This window comes from Dromiciops gliroides, chromosome 1 (assembly GCF_019393635.1).
Source record: "Dromiciops gliroides isolate mDroGli1 chromosome 1, mDroGli1.pri, whole genome shotgun sequence".
Classification (NCBI taxonomy): domain Eukaryota; kingdom Metazoa; phylum Chordata; class Mammalia; order Microbiotheria; family Microbiotheriidae; genus Dromiciops; species Dromiciops gliroides.
In genome coordinates this window covers 125,561,413-125,578,640 of record NC_057861.1, presented here as the reverse complement: position 1 = coordinate 125,578,640, position 17,228 = coordinate 125,561,413, and positions in this window count along the sequence as shown.

Below are 17,228 nucleotides of genomic sequence, written 5' to 3'. Positions count from 1 at the left end.
TTGCCAGGAAGATAGGAATAGATCTTTCAAATGTCATTACTATGATTTTTTCCCCTCCCAGTACAAAGGATCCTTAGAAAAAAGAGTCTGAAAACTTTTAGAATCTTTGGAAAATAACTGAGATTCAGAAAGTAAAGGACAATATGTCAGATACATTGAGGGGGGTGGTGGGAGAAGTTGGGGGAGAGAGAAGAGAAGATAGAAAGGGTCCTCACATGATGATCCTTCGGTAGTCTTTCTCTTCTGAAGGAAGTTTGTGGGTCAGGCATGCCTGTCTTAGTTAGAAGGTTTTAGTAACTGTCAGTGGCTGATAGCCGAAAAGGAATGGCCTGGAGGAAGCCACTTGGGGACTAATTGCCTTGTGCTGCATTGAAGTTAATAAAGCTGTAGCCTAACCATCTTCTTTCACTAAAAACAGCCTCTTGGGATTTGCTGCCTAGAGGCTCTTGGCATCAGCAAATCCACTGTTTCTCCTGACTGAGTATATACTCAATTGTACTATTTTTATAACTTCTTTTTCAGAGATCCTCAGGAGAGAAACAGAGGTGACAGAGGAGACAGTGGGAGTTACTCTCCAGGGTCTGTCTGGCAACATTTCCTCACACATCTCATTTCAATTGATACCAACCTAGAAGAATAGCAATAGGGCAAGAGTAAGAAAAAGCATCCTATATGGAAAGGTCAGTCTGTCCCTTATACCTTTTCCCTCATATTACCCACTTCAGTACTAGACTTTAACTCCTCTAGTCCATTGAAGGAATAGTGGTGAAAGATTTGAACCACTTTATTTCCATCTAGCTTTTAAATATATGGAATGAAAGCATGGATGCAAATACTAAGTAAGAAACAATCCTTGAATTCATATTTTTAAAGTATTAATTACATTTAAGCACTCATCCAGAGAAAGAAATGATAATAAGTACATATAGAATAATTTTACATATATGCATACACATATATAGATATAGTTATATGCATGCATGCATGTATAGATGTGTGTATTTGAAAACATATATATGTACATCTATTTGTGTCTAATGGTAGCTATCCCTAGGGTAGGGGGCAGGGGAAAGGAGGGAAGGGGGAAAAAAAAGGAAAAAAAATTACATGATAACTTTTTTCTATATTTGGAGAAAATGCTAAGTTGTACATGGTAGATTTGCAGTTTCATATGCAATCATCTTTTTTATTGTACCGTGTTTCATAAATGCTTGTTTTGTTCCCCGAATTGATTTTTTTTTCACAGGGCAATGAGGGTTAAGTGACTCGCCCAGGGTTACACAGCTAGTAGTAACTGTCAAGTGTCTGAGGCCGGAATTGAACTCAGATTTTCCTGAATCCAGGGCTGGTGTTTTATCCACTGCACCACCTAGCTGCCCCCTGAAAAGAAAATATTTTAAAAATACTTAATGAATGCTGACTATTTTCTGTAGGACAACATGAGACATACAACTCAACATATCTTGTAACTGTGCTTGTACATGCTTTGAAAAGTTTAATAACAATATGATTTTTTAAAAAAATAACAGTAAATTTTAAGAAATGTCCTGCCCTGTCCAGGCTATCCCATGGATGGTACTCATGTCAATAGAATAGCAGGAGCCCTTCAGAGCATCAGCACAGGTGTCATGGGATGTGATGGCATGAGTATTGAATTATCTAAGTCTTGGTTCATGGGACAATCATTGGCTGTTGTTTGACCTCTCTCTTCCCAACTACTGCACTAAATTGTCTGACTTACTAAAACATTTGCTCAGTTTCAACAAAACTTCAAATGAAATGACCTTAAGAAAGAATTTTCCTATTTCTTCAAACTCTAATCTCTTCTCCTTTCAGATTATTTTTCATCTACTCTGTATGTCTTTTTTGTACCTATGTATTTTTGTTGTTGTTCAGTCATATCAGTCCTCTTAGACTCTTTGTGACCCCAATTGGTTTTCTTGACAAAGGTACTGGAGTGGTTTGCCATTTCCTTCTTCAGCTCATTTGACAGATGAGGAAACTGAGGGAAACAGGGTTAAGTGATTTGCCCAGAATCACACAGCTAGTATCAAAGGCTGATATTGAATTCAGGCCTTCGTGATACCAGACACAGCACACTATCCACTCCTCCACCTAGCTGCCTGCCTATATGTCCCCCATTTAAATATATGTCCCCCATTTAAACATATGCTCCTTGGGAGCAGAGCCTATTTTTTTGTTGTTGTTTGAGGGGATACTTGGAAGAGTACCTAGCACGGATCAACTTTATCATTTTAATCACTCTCTGGATGATCTTTGGATCATCAGTCAGATAGCTAATATTAATTTTTTTTTTCGTGAGGCAATTGGGGTTAAGTGACTTACCCAGGGTCACACAGCTAGTAAGTGTTAAGTGTCTGAGGCTGGATTTGAACTCAGGGACTCTTGACTCCAGGGCCAGTGCTCTATCCACTGCGTCACCTAGCTGCCCCGATAGCTAATATTAATTAAGCATTTTCTACGTGCCAAGAACTGGGCTAAATTCTGAAGATACAAAGAAAGGCAAAATAATAGTCCTTGCTCTCAAAGAGCTCACAGTCTAATGTCTTTCCAAAAATTCTGTGCCCATACATGCAGACAATATTCTAAATACTGTAAGACCAGATCAGAATACAACAGAATAATTACCTTCCAGGTCCTTTACCCTATATCTTTTTTAAAGGAGACTAAAATTGCATTTATTTTTGGCTGCCAAATTGCACTGTCATGTTGAACTTTGCAGACACTAAAATATTAAATCTCCCCCACCCCAAACTACTACCTATTCATATCTTTGCCATTTTATACTTAGAAGGTTGATGATATTTTTAAGACAAGTAAATGTCTTTACATATTTTCATATTAAATTTAATATTATCTGGTTACTTTCAGCTTGATTTTCCAGCCTTTAAAGATCTTTCTGAATCTGGCTCTCACTCAGCTTTTTTTTTTTTTGACCTGATAACATAAATAACAAACAACACAGAGATAAAGATAGATTCCCAGGGCTTTACTAAAGAACTCCGATCAAGTTAAGTCCAGACATTTAATAAATTATAAATTCTAACTCTACAATTTTCTACCTCACATCTAACTTGTCCACAAGAATAACATGTGAAGCTTTATGTAATGCTTTATTAGAATTTATGTGCTGCACATATAGAAAATCCCCTCACCAAACAATTTAAAAACAGTTTAAAAAGGGATTACTCAAAACAATTTAATTTGTGCAAGGGCAGGAGAAGTGGGTTCAGAGTAATTTACTAGTTAGAGAACTCTTTGTAATTTGTCACATCCTAGACAAATGAAGACATTATCAGATCAACAAAATGGCTGCATCAGTATCTATCAAAGGAGTGTCACCAATCACCACTACTTTATGTCTTCTTCTGATCTCTACTAGATGACTTTTCACTTGATAGACCCTGTGAATCTGATAATCATTCCTTGCAGGACAGGTGCAGGAATTGTTTCCTTTTCTAAGGATCCAGCTCCTTCCCTTTTTTTAAATCATAGAAGTATTTTATTATTTTCCAGTTACATGTAAAGGTAGTTTTCAACATTTGTTTTCATAACATTTTAGTTCCAATTTTTTTCTGCCTTCCTCCCTTCCCTCCCCCCTCCTCAAGTTAGAAAGCAATCCAATATAGGTTATATATGTACAATCACATCAAACATATTTCTGCATTAGTCAAGTTGTGAAAGAACAATCAGAACAAAAGGCAAAACCTCAAAAAAAGAAAAAAAAACCAAAAAAGTAGAAATAGTATAGTTCAATCTGCATTCCAGAATCCACAGTTCTTTTTTCTGGATTTGAAGAACATTTTCCATCATGAGTCCTTTGGAATTGTCTTGGATCATTGTATTGCTGAGAAAAAACTAAGTCTATCACAGCTGATCATCACACAATGTTGCTGTTACTATGTACAATGTTCTCCTGGTTCTGCTCACTTCATTCAATATCAGTCCACTTAAATCTTTCCAGCTTTTTCTTAAATCTGCCTGCGCATCATTTCTCACAGCACAATAGTATTCCATTACATTCATATACCACAACTTGTTCAGCCATTCTCCAATTAATGGGTATTCCCTCGATTTCCAATTCTTTGCCACCACAAAGAGAGTTGCTAGAAATATTATTGTACATGTGGGTTCTTTTCCTTTTTTTTCCTGATCTCTTTGGGATACAGACCTAGTAGTGGTATTACTGGGTCAAAGGGTATGCACAGTCCTATAGCCCTTTGGGCATAGTTCCAAATCGTTCTCCAGAATGATTGGATCAGTACACAGCTCCACCAACAATGCATTAGTGTTCCAATTTTTCCATAGCTACTCTAGCACTTATTATTATCCTTTTTTGTCATATTAGCCAATCTGATAGATGTGAGGTAGTACCTCAGAGCTTTTTTAATTTGCATTTCTCTAATCAATAGTGATTTAGAACATTTTTTCATGTGACAATAGATCAACTCCTTCCTTTTTGAGAAAAGTCTCAGGTCCATTGCCTCCAAGTGTTCAGTGGTCTTTCCCTTTCTCCATAATATTATGTTTTTCATTCTCCTGTCTCCTGACAACCATCAGGATTCCCCCATTTTCTCTTCAGATCCTTTTTCTTCTGTGTTTTCACATTGAAGCTCTTTGCCTGTGTTAACTATCCTTTTGGCCTCATAACATTAACAGTAGAGAATTATTTTTTAAAACAATTTACCTTTTTTTTCTAGGAGAAAGATTGAACTGTATGCATTACAATTTTTGGCCACTGTTTAAAACTCACATTCTACACATAACTGCAAACTTCTTTATGTCATCCATAATCCCAAATCCTTTGTTATTTTTGTTAGTAACCCCTGTGAGGAACACCTGTCACCTCTTTAGAAACTTCTCTTTTCATTAATATCTTGAATGCTACCTGTCTGAAGTGGCATTTAAGGCTGAATTGCTGAATAATAAATATTGGACACAACTTATTTGCTCTTGTTTACCAATGTGCTTCTTTTTGCTTGCCCTCTTCTCCTAACTCAAGTGCTTCCAATTCTCATTCTCCTGATGATAATCTCATTCCTCATGTTAAAAAAAGTACACCCTTTCAGATATTGTTTTTCAGTTTATATTGGGTAGGACTTAGGATGTCGTACCAGGAGTTATCTTTATATCTAGAAGCAATGTCAGGAAACCAAGCCAAAGACCATCCTTGGTACCCCCTAGTACAAGGTATCCTATGATTGAGCTCTGTGTTTTGGATTTGTAAAAGGGGAGAACTCCAGTTTAAATCACCAGCAGGCTCCTTACCAGTCGAATTCCTGATATATTGCCTTCCTATAATTACAAAAATACTGATTCCTTGTACTATATTTGCAAGATTTATTTTTTTATTTGCATTACACTTTTTTTCCCCTTGTACTAAACCTGGAAAGATGTGATCTGTGTGTGTGTGTGTGTGTGTGTGTTTATGCAGTCATAACAGAATGATTTCCCTGCATCTTCACCTTCTATAATTCTGCTAATGAGTAGATATGAGAATATGTGTTCAGCCTAAGGCTCAAACCACAGAGCACCTGGTGAATGAATGGGGGATTTTGAAAATAATGCAGTTCAGATGATTTTGAAAACCTGTCTGTCTACAAGGCTGTATTAAATAACTTTAATTAAATAGCAGCTTCCTGTCATTGCAATATTGTACAATCTTTTGAAGTTTAAACAGATGATTACTCATAACATCCTAGCTCATAATTAGTTTTAATTTTTTTATGTTACAGGTGCTCACAAGACATTGAATATAATACAACTTAATAAATGTTTATTGAACTGAATTGACCATCTCTCATCTTTAAGTTTCCTTACTCACTAAATGTCACATATTTTCTTATACAGGCAAAATAACTGAGGCAAATTATTTTATATGAATTTAAAACTATGCTGTGATGTCTAATTAAATGATGATTTACTGATTTATTTTAATTATACTGATTTTTCCTCTTTCTTATACAATAACCATACACAAAGATTTTATAGCTGTCAGTAACTTTTTCTTTAATACTCAAGAAACACCTGATATATTTTATTACATTTTATTCCATACTAAGTTAATCTGTCAATTGCATTCTAACATCTATAAATGAACTCAGAAGCATTAGAATATTGAGCAACATCATAAGAACGTGAAGCTAAACTTCATTAACTACTAAATAGTTCAAGTCAAATTTTCTCCTTGAATGAGAAATTAACCACCACACTGATTCTATGTTGACTCTGATGATAATATTGACTTTATCCTTATACACACATACTGTATTACAAGGCAAAATAGTTCATTATTCTGAGCCATAGGGGCATTGACAATTTTCTTCTGTTATTGAGCAAGATGTTACAAAATAGGCCCAACTGGACATAATGATAAAACTACATTGGTAGTACAGAGGTACAACCATCCCTAAAATCTGCTACCATGGCAGCATATGGTCAAGTGATTTACAATGAGAAGTAGGAAAGAATATCAATAAAGCCTGCATGTCATTCATCAAACCAACAGACTGAACTTGGCATCTACAAGGAATCAAGTTTCAATTCAGAACAAATGCTTCAGTGCTGGAATGAAACACAATTTGGATCAATGTAATAACAACAATAAAAGATGTGAAATATTAGAAAATACAAAACACTGGCCAAAGCAAAATTATCTTCATGCAGACAAGGCCCAAGACATGGATAGAACATGAAAACATTAATTATTTTTATTGGGAATTATATTATGGTGAAATAATGGAATCTCAGAATAGCAAAACTATAAAGAACTTCAGAGATTTTCTAGGTTTCTCAATTGTTTTTGTGTTGTGGGACCAGTTGACTACCTGGTGAAGCCTCAGGAATCCTTTTAAGACTAATATTTTTAAATACATTCATTATAAAGAAAACCAGTTATTTTGAAATTGCTATGAGTTTTTTTTTTAAAGTTCATTGACCTTAGTTTAAGAATCCCAGATTTTAGGCCAATCCTTAATCAAAACATATATCTCACCTACAATATTTTAATCAAATTGCCTTTGTACAGTGATGTTCGAGTTACTTGGAAGAAGCTAAATCTTTAATTGATTTTTATTTTGTGGCAAAAATGTTTGCATGTGTTCATGTTTGTATATATGTGTGTATATTTCTACTGATATTGAATGACCCAGAATGCCTGACTTTGTCCAAATTAAATAGTGGCGTCCAAATAAATGATTAACAATGAGTTCTCAAAAATACATATGGCATATTTTTATCTTTAATCTACATTATTGATATTTAAACCATCACATTTTCTAGACAATCAATGAAACAAAAAATAAAGCACTTCTTTTTAATGGTTGCCAATTTATTTTACCAGAAGGCTCCAACATGCTCTTGAAATTGAACAATATTTTTTAAAATAAACATTTATATTTAAAGTTTTGAGTTCCAAATTTTATCCCTCCTTCCCTCTTTCCCCTCCCCCTCCCTCAGCCAGCAAGCAATCAGATATAGTTATATGCATGCATTTATGTAAAACATTGCCATATTAGTCCTTTTGTACAAAAATACTTGAATAAAAGAAAAAATGAAAGTGAAAAATGTCATGCTTCAAACTGTGTTCATTCAATATCAGGTTTTTCTTTGGAGATGGATAGTATACTTTATCATTAGTCCTTTGGGATTTTCTTGGATCATATTTTTGCTGAGAATAGTTAAGACATTCACAGTTCTTCATCAAACAATATTGCTGTCACTGTGCACAATGTTCTCCTGGTTCTGCTCACTTCACTATACATCAGTTCATAAAAGTCTTTCCAGGCCTTTTTGAAATAATCCTGCTTGTCATTTCTTAAAGCACAATAATATTTCATCACCATCATATATCACAGCTTGTGTGGCCATTCCCAAATTGATGCGTATTCCTTTGATTTGAAGTGGAATAAGATTGACCAAGTTTCCCCACCTGTAATGCTTTTGGCTAAGTGCCTGATTTCATATCCTACACATACATTTCATTGCATCTAGGTACACAGTAGACAGAGTAGATAGATACAGCAAAATAGACCTGAAGGGGCAGCTAGGTGGTGCAGTGGATAAAGCACCAGCCCTGGATTCAGGAGGACCTGAGTTCAAATCTGGCCTCAGACACTTGACACTTACTAGCTGTGTGATCCTGGGCAAGTCACTTGACCCCCATTGCCCTGCAAAAAAATAAAATAGACCTGAGTTCAAATCCAGACTCAGATACTTCCTACCTGTGTGACCTGGTGTAAGTCAGTTAACCTTTCTCATTTTCTTCATCTATAAAGTGGAGATAGTAATATAACTTACCCACCATGGTTGTTGTGAAGATCAAATGAGATAGTAATTATAAAGTAATCATAATTAGCACAGTGCCTAGTTCATAGTAAGCACCATATAAATGTTACTTATTATTATCATCATATTCATCATCACCATTATTATATTTTGTCGTGCTTTTAATTATGTGTTTTTAAAAGTTGATTACTCCAAAGAAACACAAATGTTATAATTCTTCTATCACTGTAAGAGATATTACATTATATGTGGTGTGGGGAACTCATTACAAGCATCATTCAAACTCACAATGAAAAAGAATCACTTGTACTGAAGTAAAAAAGAAAGTGTGGTGAAAAATGAAAAAAAAATGCAAAGAACTAACAAACTTTTACTGTCAAACATACTAATTTTTCTAAGGAAAAAGCAAAACCTTTCAAGGAAATTTGACAGCTGGAAGGGGTTATTGATTTGATTTCTGTATAGTTCAATATAGGCTTCTTATAGTTGAAAGAATAGTAAACAGACCAGCACAAAAACAGCTGCCAATTAGTTCTGAAGGACAAACACAAACATACACACACACACACACACACACACACACACACACACACACACACACACACCAGGGCTAGCAGCACAGTGATTAGAGTACTGAAGGCAGAAAAGGTGTTGTTTTTTTTAATTGATGAAACAATCTTTCATTTAAGGGTATATCAAAACTTCTTGAGGACTTCTAGTACAAAAAATCATATTGTTTCCCTCAACATCTGTTCTACATTTGTATAGCTTGTAAATATTATCCATTGGTCCTACTTATACCCTCCCAGAGCAAACAGAACAAATTGTTTTCCCCACGATAACACTTCGAGTATTTTAAGACAGTTATTGATACTGCTTGAACATTCTTTTTTTGATAAAAGATTGAATATCAGTACAAAATTCCTATTGACTATCAAAATACATTTCTCAATATATTAGAAAATAACATTTCAAAAAAGATAAGTTATTATTACATGATAACATGTATGAAAAATATATCAACATGCTCTGGTTAGGAGACTATGTCAAAGAATCCAAGTGGAGGTAAGGAGAGCCAAGACTAATGGGGACAAAGTATGAATAGTAAGGATGGGAGAGATGTAGGATTAGGTGACCTTTTTGATACAGGGATTTTAGTGTGTCCTCATATTAGCTAGTTTGCCAGCTAGCTCTTTATTAAGAAAGAACCATGCATGAATGGCCTGTGTCCTTCATATTCAAAATGTTAATTGAAATAAATAATTTTGTGAGGGATAGGACCTAAATCTGAGAGAAATTCTTCTTTCTAAATAGAACAATATTCTTTCACAATTGTCTTCTGAGCCATACAAAAATTTTTCTTTCAACATCTAAAGTGAATTTCCCTAACAATTCTCTCTACAGTTATATTTCCTTTAAAATTCAAAAAATGAACAAAGATGAAAAGTTAATAAGGCTCAATTAACCATACTAAATCAATGCTCATAGGTATGAAACCTGATAGGTAGACCTAGCAACAATGGAATAGCAACATCCCTAAATGCAATGATTTTATAGTTGCTTTTTCCTCAGAGAAAATTGTTGGCCTGAAGTAATTTTGGTGTTCCCTATAAAAAAAAGATACACAAAGGTATCAATCTGCACATTCACAATGCTTAGTGAGGCAAAATTGAAATCTCCAAGTCTATTGCTGAAACAAATTTCTGAGGTCAATGACTGTTAACATTCTTTTAATATTTATTTCATTTACATGACCTCTATTTCCAGACTAATTTTTAGTTATAAACTATATTTCTCTCCATATCGTGCTGTGCATTTCCTTAATTAAATTGTTGTTTTATTCTTCTAAATGAAGTTCACTATTTACCACTTCACTTACAGTGTGCCAATTTAATCACGAAAGAAAACAGTTCAAAAGAAATTTGCTAGATCTATTGCTTTAAAAAATGTGTTTCAATTTTCTAATGCTGAAATATATCTGTATATGCATATGTAGCATATAAAATTTATTTTAAGCCCTGTCTCTAGCTATGTCACCAGGGATAAGTCATTTAACCTTTTAATGACCCCAAGTTATTATTATTTTTTTTTGTGGGGCAATGGGGGTTAAGTGACTTGCCCAGGGTCACACAGCTAGTAAGAGTCAAGTGTCTGAGGCTGGATTTGAACTCAGGTCCTCCTGAATCCAGGGCCAGCGCTTTAACCATTGCGCCATCTAGCTGCCCCCCACCCCGGTTAATTTTTGAACACTAAATTCCAGACAAATTTGACAATCTGGTGTGAAGAGTTTTCTACATCGATGAAATAAAAATATAAGGATCAGTAGGAGTACATAATAGAGAAAAGACTATACTAAGACACATGGAGTGAGTAAATTCAGTAAAGGTAAACTGAGGTACATAGACCGAGAAAATTCAGTTTATTAACAGTGACACATATAACTGTTAACAAAGAGGGTCAAATAGATCCCCTCAGTAAGGTCAGTGACCCCATTGAGAAGAGGGGGTACCCTTTTATTGACATGCAGAAAAGGAGGCAGTCTAGGTAGTTGGGAAACATTACAATTGTCTATACTAAGAAAAGTGGATTGCCATTCATATGTGGCTAATCACACCCTCTTCTGACAATTAAAAATGTTCATTTTTGTGGCAGCTAGGTGGCACAGTGAATAGAGCACTGGCCCTGGAGTCAGGAGGACCTGAATTCAAATCTAGCCTTAGACACTTAACACTTACTAGCTGTATGACCCTGGGCAAGTCACTTAACCCCAATTGCCTCACCCCCCCCCCAAAAAAAAAAGAATGTTCATTTTTTATAGGACTCATCTGGCTATTGTATTCTTTGTTTGTTAGGGGATCATTACCACCTGCCTCACTGTTCCCTTGGAGGAGATTTGATTTCTTCTAACTGCTCAAGGAAAGGTAAGGATAAAGACATCTCTTTTGTGAGACGGCACAGGGTTAAACTCTTCAGGACTTACAGACAAGAATCAGTTGTCCCAGGAGCTAATAATATGAGGGATAATGCCTTTTCCTTTCATACTTTTAAACTAACTCAAAGGGAAAACTGTATTGCTGAGCTTAACTCATGAATGAGAAATGTGACTTGACAAAATGGGTCAGTAATATAGAATAGAGTCAACTATGTAATAGAATCAATTATTAATTTTTTAGAATATTTTTTAAATTCCCACACAGAAGACCTAGATTCACATTCTCAGTCTGCCATTTATTATCTAGATGACCTTGAGTGAGTCTTTTGACCAATTTGGGCTTCATTTTTAAAGACACACATACATACATGTATATATACATACGTACATACATACACACACACACACACATATATATATACACATACACATACACATACACATATACATCTGTGTATCTGGCTTGTACCAGTGCCCAAATTTCCTCAAGGTCCCTTCAATTATGTTATGGTGGGGGTTTAAAAGTCAATAGGAGCCCCTAGTATTTTGAGTAAGGCATTTTGTTTCAAGAGTCCATTATACTTTTCAATCAATCCTGCATCCTGGGGTCTATATGATGGATGAAAGACCATGAGATGCTATTATCCTCTGTCCACTGCTGCATGGCCCACCCAAGGTGTAAAATCTGTGTCCTGGTCAGTAGATAGCTATGGAAAGGCCACAAAGTGCAAGGATTTCTTTTTAATCTGGTGATGATATTAAGGACTGCTAGGCCCTTACATGGGTGACACAGCAAAATTACAGTATTAATATTCACCTTTGAGAATATATTTAAGAGTTCAAGCCTGAGAGCACCATAGTCCTATAAAGTCCACTTGTCAGATTTGGTGAGGTGCCTGCCCCTAAACAATTCTGCCCTTAAGTCTATGCATTTTGTGTGTGTGTGAGGCAATTGGGGTTAAGTGACTTACCCAGGGTCACACAGCTAGTGTCAAGTGTCTGAGGTCAGATTTGAACTCGTCTTTCTGAATCCAGGGCCAGTGCTCTATCCACTGTATCACCTTGCTGCCCCAAGTCTATGATTTTAGGGGCATAATGTGGCACATATCTTATATCCTTTGATATAAGCCAGTATATGTACAGCATTCTCTAAAAGTTCAGAGTCCTTGTGTGCCCATTTTACCAGTCTTTTTTTTTTCCATAAGAAGGATGTCTTATAAAGTAGTGAGGATGGCTTAGGGTGCTAATTCTATGAAGTTGTCGACCACCTGGTTGAAATCGGCTTCCTCCGTAGCCTTTCTTGGGAGAGCCAAGATATGACCAATCTAGATGGAGTATATTTGTGCATACTCCACAATGTCCTTCCAAAGCTCAGAACTCCATGCTGTTTGGCCCTAGATCTTACAGTCATCCTGGGTTTACTTGCTAGACCAGACTATATATCCACTACTATCTACTGCCCAGGATTCAGTATAGATCCAGAGGGGAGTTCCTCCCTTGTTTCAGAGAGTCCTTCATGGTTAGATGAATGGCCTTCAGTTCAGCTTATTGAGCATTACATCTTCTCCATTTAGCCCTCAATGGTGTAGCAATTGCAGAGTGGAAGGCTGGAGTTACCCATCAGAGATAATCTCCAGACCTGAAGGCACTTCCATCTATGAAATAAGCCTCATCCCTATCAGCATTTGCCAATTCATCCACCTGCAAGCTGCAGTTAGCCAGTGGGTCTGATAGTGGGGGAGGGAGCATATCCCCTGGATCAAGAGGGTCTAATACAGATTGTGCTACTTGCTCATGTAAATTAATAACTCCTTGGGAGCTGAGCCTAGCCCTGTCCTGCAAATACCACTTCTATTTCAAGGTGGCATCAAAAGCTGGCACAGCTTTGTGGGGGTATTTTCCTTAACACAGGGTAGAATGAGTATTTCAATCCTTTGAGTGAAAGATCCTGCAGCTGCAGGTCTTGGACTCTGGTTATCAGAGTCCATCAGATGGCTAGTAACTATCTCTCGAGGTTTGAATATTTGGTAGCAGTAAATGGGAGCTTCTTGCTCCAGAACCACATTTGCAGTCTTTTACCATGGTAGATACCTTGGTCCATAGGCTCCAAGATACATGGGTGGATGTGATTGAGGCCTCTACCTGGAAGTTATGACAAGGAAGTACTAAGGACAATTCTTAATGACTATTAGCTTGAGTCCACTCAAATCTCTGGAGCCCACTGAAAAGTAGAGGACTTTTATGTGACCACACAGATGGGGACAAGTAATACAGTGAGGTGGAGAATTTTTTGTCTTCAAATCCCAAACATGTCTACTAGGTATTGTGCATTCTTAATATCAGTGGGTGTCGGGCAGCTAGGTAGTGCACTGGATAACTAGCTGTGTGACACTAGGCAAGTCACTTAACCCTCATTTTCTCATAAAAAATAAAATCAGTGGGTATCTCGAAGGAGAGTGGCTTACCTCAGATTAAGTCAAGGATATCTCTACACATATGTGTCCATATATTTACCAGGAATTTTATATATAATGAGGAGACTTGTATTTTATGAGGGACTTTTGCCCAACAATGACTAGTCAAGTGTTTGACTATAGCCATGAGATAGGTTCAGAGCAAGTTTGGGTAAGTGCCTCCAATCATGAATTTAGTCTCCATTCATCCTTGCCTCCTTTCTGGACTAGGTAGACTGTGGGAACAATTACACCGTTAGCAAGCAAATCCTTTATGATGGTATACGAGCATCCCATTCTGTCCTTTGGCTAAGATAATGGTTTTGGCAATCTGCATGGGGAGTGAAAATGACACTGGCTCCCATTTGGCCTTACTTACAGTCAGTGCTAATTCCTTCAACATCCATGCCAATTATGGGGAAAGGGATGGATTGCTAAGGTACCATCGTTACTGAGACACTGGTAACCTGATTATTCCCACAATATGATTCACAGTGTTCTGAGTGCCTTGGATAGTGGTAACATTTATTCCTCGTATAGGATTTGGGGTAACACAGCATACATTGAGGTTGCTTGGGACTAGGGTAATTTGAGATCTAATATCTATCAACCCACTAGAGTGCTTCTAGCTTCTAAGGCCCCACAATACTTTGAGTGTCATCAAGAAGCATTTTTCTCAAGGGGGTGCAGTGACATTATGATTTCCAGGTTCCTATGTGGGTCTTTGCAATCTTTTCTAAATAGGAAGGTATTGAATCTCTGTGACATGAGTATTAGAACTATCCTGCCCTTTCTCTAGGACTACATCAATAAGGGCCCAAATTTCTTGAAAATTACAGCTTGAGACTGCCCAGTTCAGGATACCTAGATTCCCTTGCTCTCCAATATAGGGTTCCTTGCATTATCTGATGCTGATATCTTTGTCCTCTGTCTCAAAGTGCTTTCTTTGCCTATTGTCTGGATCAGCTTGGCACTTTGGCCACTGCTCATCCTTCCCCTTATTATTCTACTTATTTCCTCCTTATTGGTTATCCTTATTCCCTTGAGTAGAAAATACCTGACACTTGGGTTCACCTTGGTGACTTTCAACAAGGTCCAGGTCATGCAACAGAGCATTCCCTATCCACTGCCTTCATGGTCTCAGTGCTCCCCCCCCCCCCATCATGGGAAAGAGGATGGCATGGAGGTTCTCTGGGACTTCTCTCAAGAAAACAGTTTTGGCATCCTCATCTTATTGGGCCTCTTCTTTGCCCTTACAGGCCTCATCCAAGAAGGTAATTTGGTACTATGATGGACCCATAGCACAGTACCTATGACTGGGACTCAATCCTCCTCTAAAACAGTCCACTCTGTGCCTTAGCTGTGATGAAAGTGAGGGATGTCTTGCCTTCCAGGTCCAAAAATCAACTTAACAGTGAACAGTGGTAAAGTGGAGTCTCCCCTGGGCAATGATCTAATTATTTTCATAAATTCTTCCAGGTTTGTGGGTAAGCAGTGGTGCTAGCATCCCTGTATATAAATGTGAATTGTCTAATTTCCTCAGCAACCAGGGTCAAAGCATCCCCAGGCGTCTAACTTCATCATGCAATTTTAATTCTTCATCATCCTTCATCTTAAATCCCCCTTTCCTAACTATTCTTTTGTTAGATACAGGGAAATATTGGCTCAGGGACCGAAGGATGAGTTTCTTACCTCTTATTTCATCCTCATCTCTGTCTGCCTTGAAGAGATGGGAGGCAGTGGATAGGGAATGGCAGCACATCTCTCTTGAATCTTGGCATTTGTAAAGGATGGCCACCATTTCATAGGAGAACAAGGTGGGCACAAGGAATAGGGGTTTCTTTGCCTAATTTTCTAAGACAAACATGGGTTTGAGCAGACCACAGCTTGGGGGGTGGGGCAGTAACCTCAGGGGTTAGGGGAACATAACCGATAGCAACATTGGCAGGAAAACCGACCAAAGGCCTGGAACTTCTGACCTTTCTTGTATTGTGTAAGGGGGTTTTAAATGATCCCCCAAGTTCATGAAGCCCCGTATGGGCCACCAATCTATAAGGGCCAAATTTAATATGGGAAGTGTAATGATTAGAATGACGCCACCTGCTGGAGATTTACTGTAGAAAAGCTGCACCATGAGGTGAAGGTCTCTGAGGGCAAGAACATGCGTCTTTTCTTTGGCATCAGGAAGTGAAGTTTGCTAGTGGGAGGAAGAAGGAGGGGGCCTGGCACTCTGACTGGCTCTTTCCTGAGGACTCCAGCGGAGAAGGGAGCTAGAAATGTGCTCTCCCTTTAATAGATAGATGAATGTAGGCCTTTTCTTCTCGCTTTACCAAATTCTCATTCTCCTTAATAAATGGTTAAAAGTCTAATTCTTGCTAAAGCTTATAATTTATTGGCAACCACTCATTAGATATTTTAGACAGACTAGCTAGAATTTTAGCATTTAACAGATGACTGATTACCAGCATCTACACATCAACCCCTGAAAAGACTTCCATTCCACGATTACACCTAGAGGACATCTGAGAAAAGACTTTCAGAGACTTTAAATGAACAGTTTTGTTTTGTTGTTGGTTTTTTTTCTTTTTCTCTTTCTGTTATAATATATACCATCTGTAACATGTACTCTCTGCAGAGGCCCTCCCTTTGCAAGACCAATGTCAAAGTGCGAGTTCATGAGGACAAAAAAAAATAAACCTGCCCCTCTGGACAAAACTTTCCTCTCTCCCTTTTCCATATTGTTATTAGCATATTGTTAGTTAGCATAAGTTATTATATCCTGTTATTTTTGACTGTTTCATCAAGGAAACACCCTGTTTCTTGAAGAAACAAAGTGGGGACTATAACAATTAGAATGACGCCACCTGCTGGAGACTTACTGTAGAAAAGCTGCGCCATGAGGTGAAAGTCTCTGAGGGCAAGAACATGCATCTTTTCTTTGGCATCAGGAAGTGACGTTTGCTAGTGGGAAGAAGAAGGAGGGGGCTTGGCGCTCTTACTGGCTCTTTCCTGAGGACTCCAGCAGAGAAGGGAGCTAGAAATGTGCTCTCCCTTTAATAGATAGATGAATGTATGTCTTTTCTTCCCTCTTTACCAAATTCTCATTCTCCTTAATAAATGCTTAAAAGTCTAATTCTTGCTTAAGCTTATAATTTATTGGCAACCACTCATTAGATATTTTAGACAGACTAGCTAGAATTTTAGCCTTTAACAAAAGAGCTGCCCCCTCTCTAACTGTTCCTCCCAGACTGATAAGAAACAAGATTTAAAAAAAAAAAAACTCCTTACAAATAAACAAAAAAAACAGGGTTTATTAATGAGAACCAAATTTAGAAATAAGGACAAAGAAAAGCAGGAAATATGACCTGTAAACTTGCCCACCAGACACTCTATCCCCCTGCACATCCGCATTTAACTTTCTCACTTGCAGCCATGAACTCTTCTCTCTCTCTCTCCCTTTTTCTGGTCTCCTCCTCTCATCTCCTCCTCATCTCTTTGGTTGCTCACTCCCCCCTCTTCTCTACCCCCCAAAACAA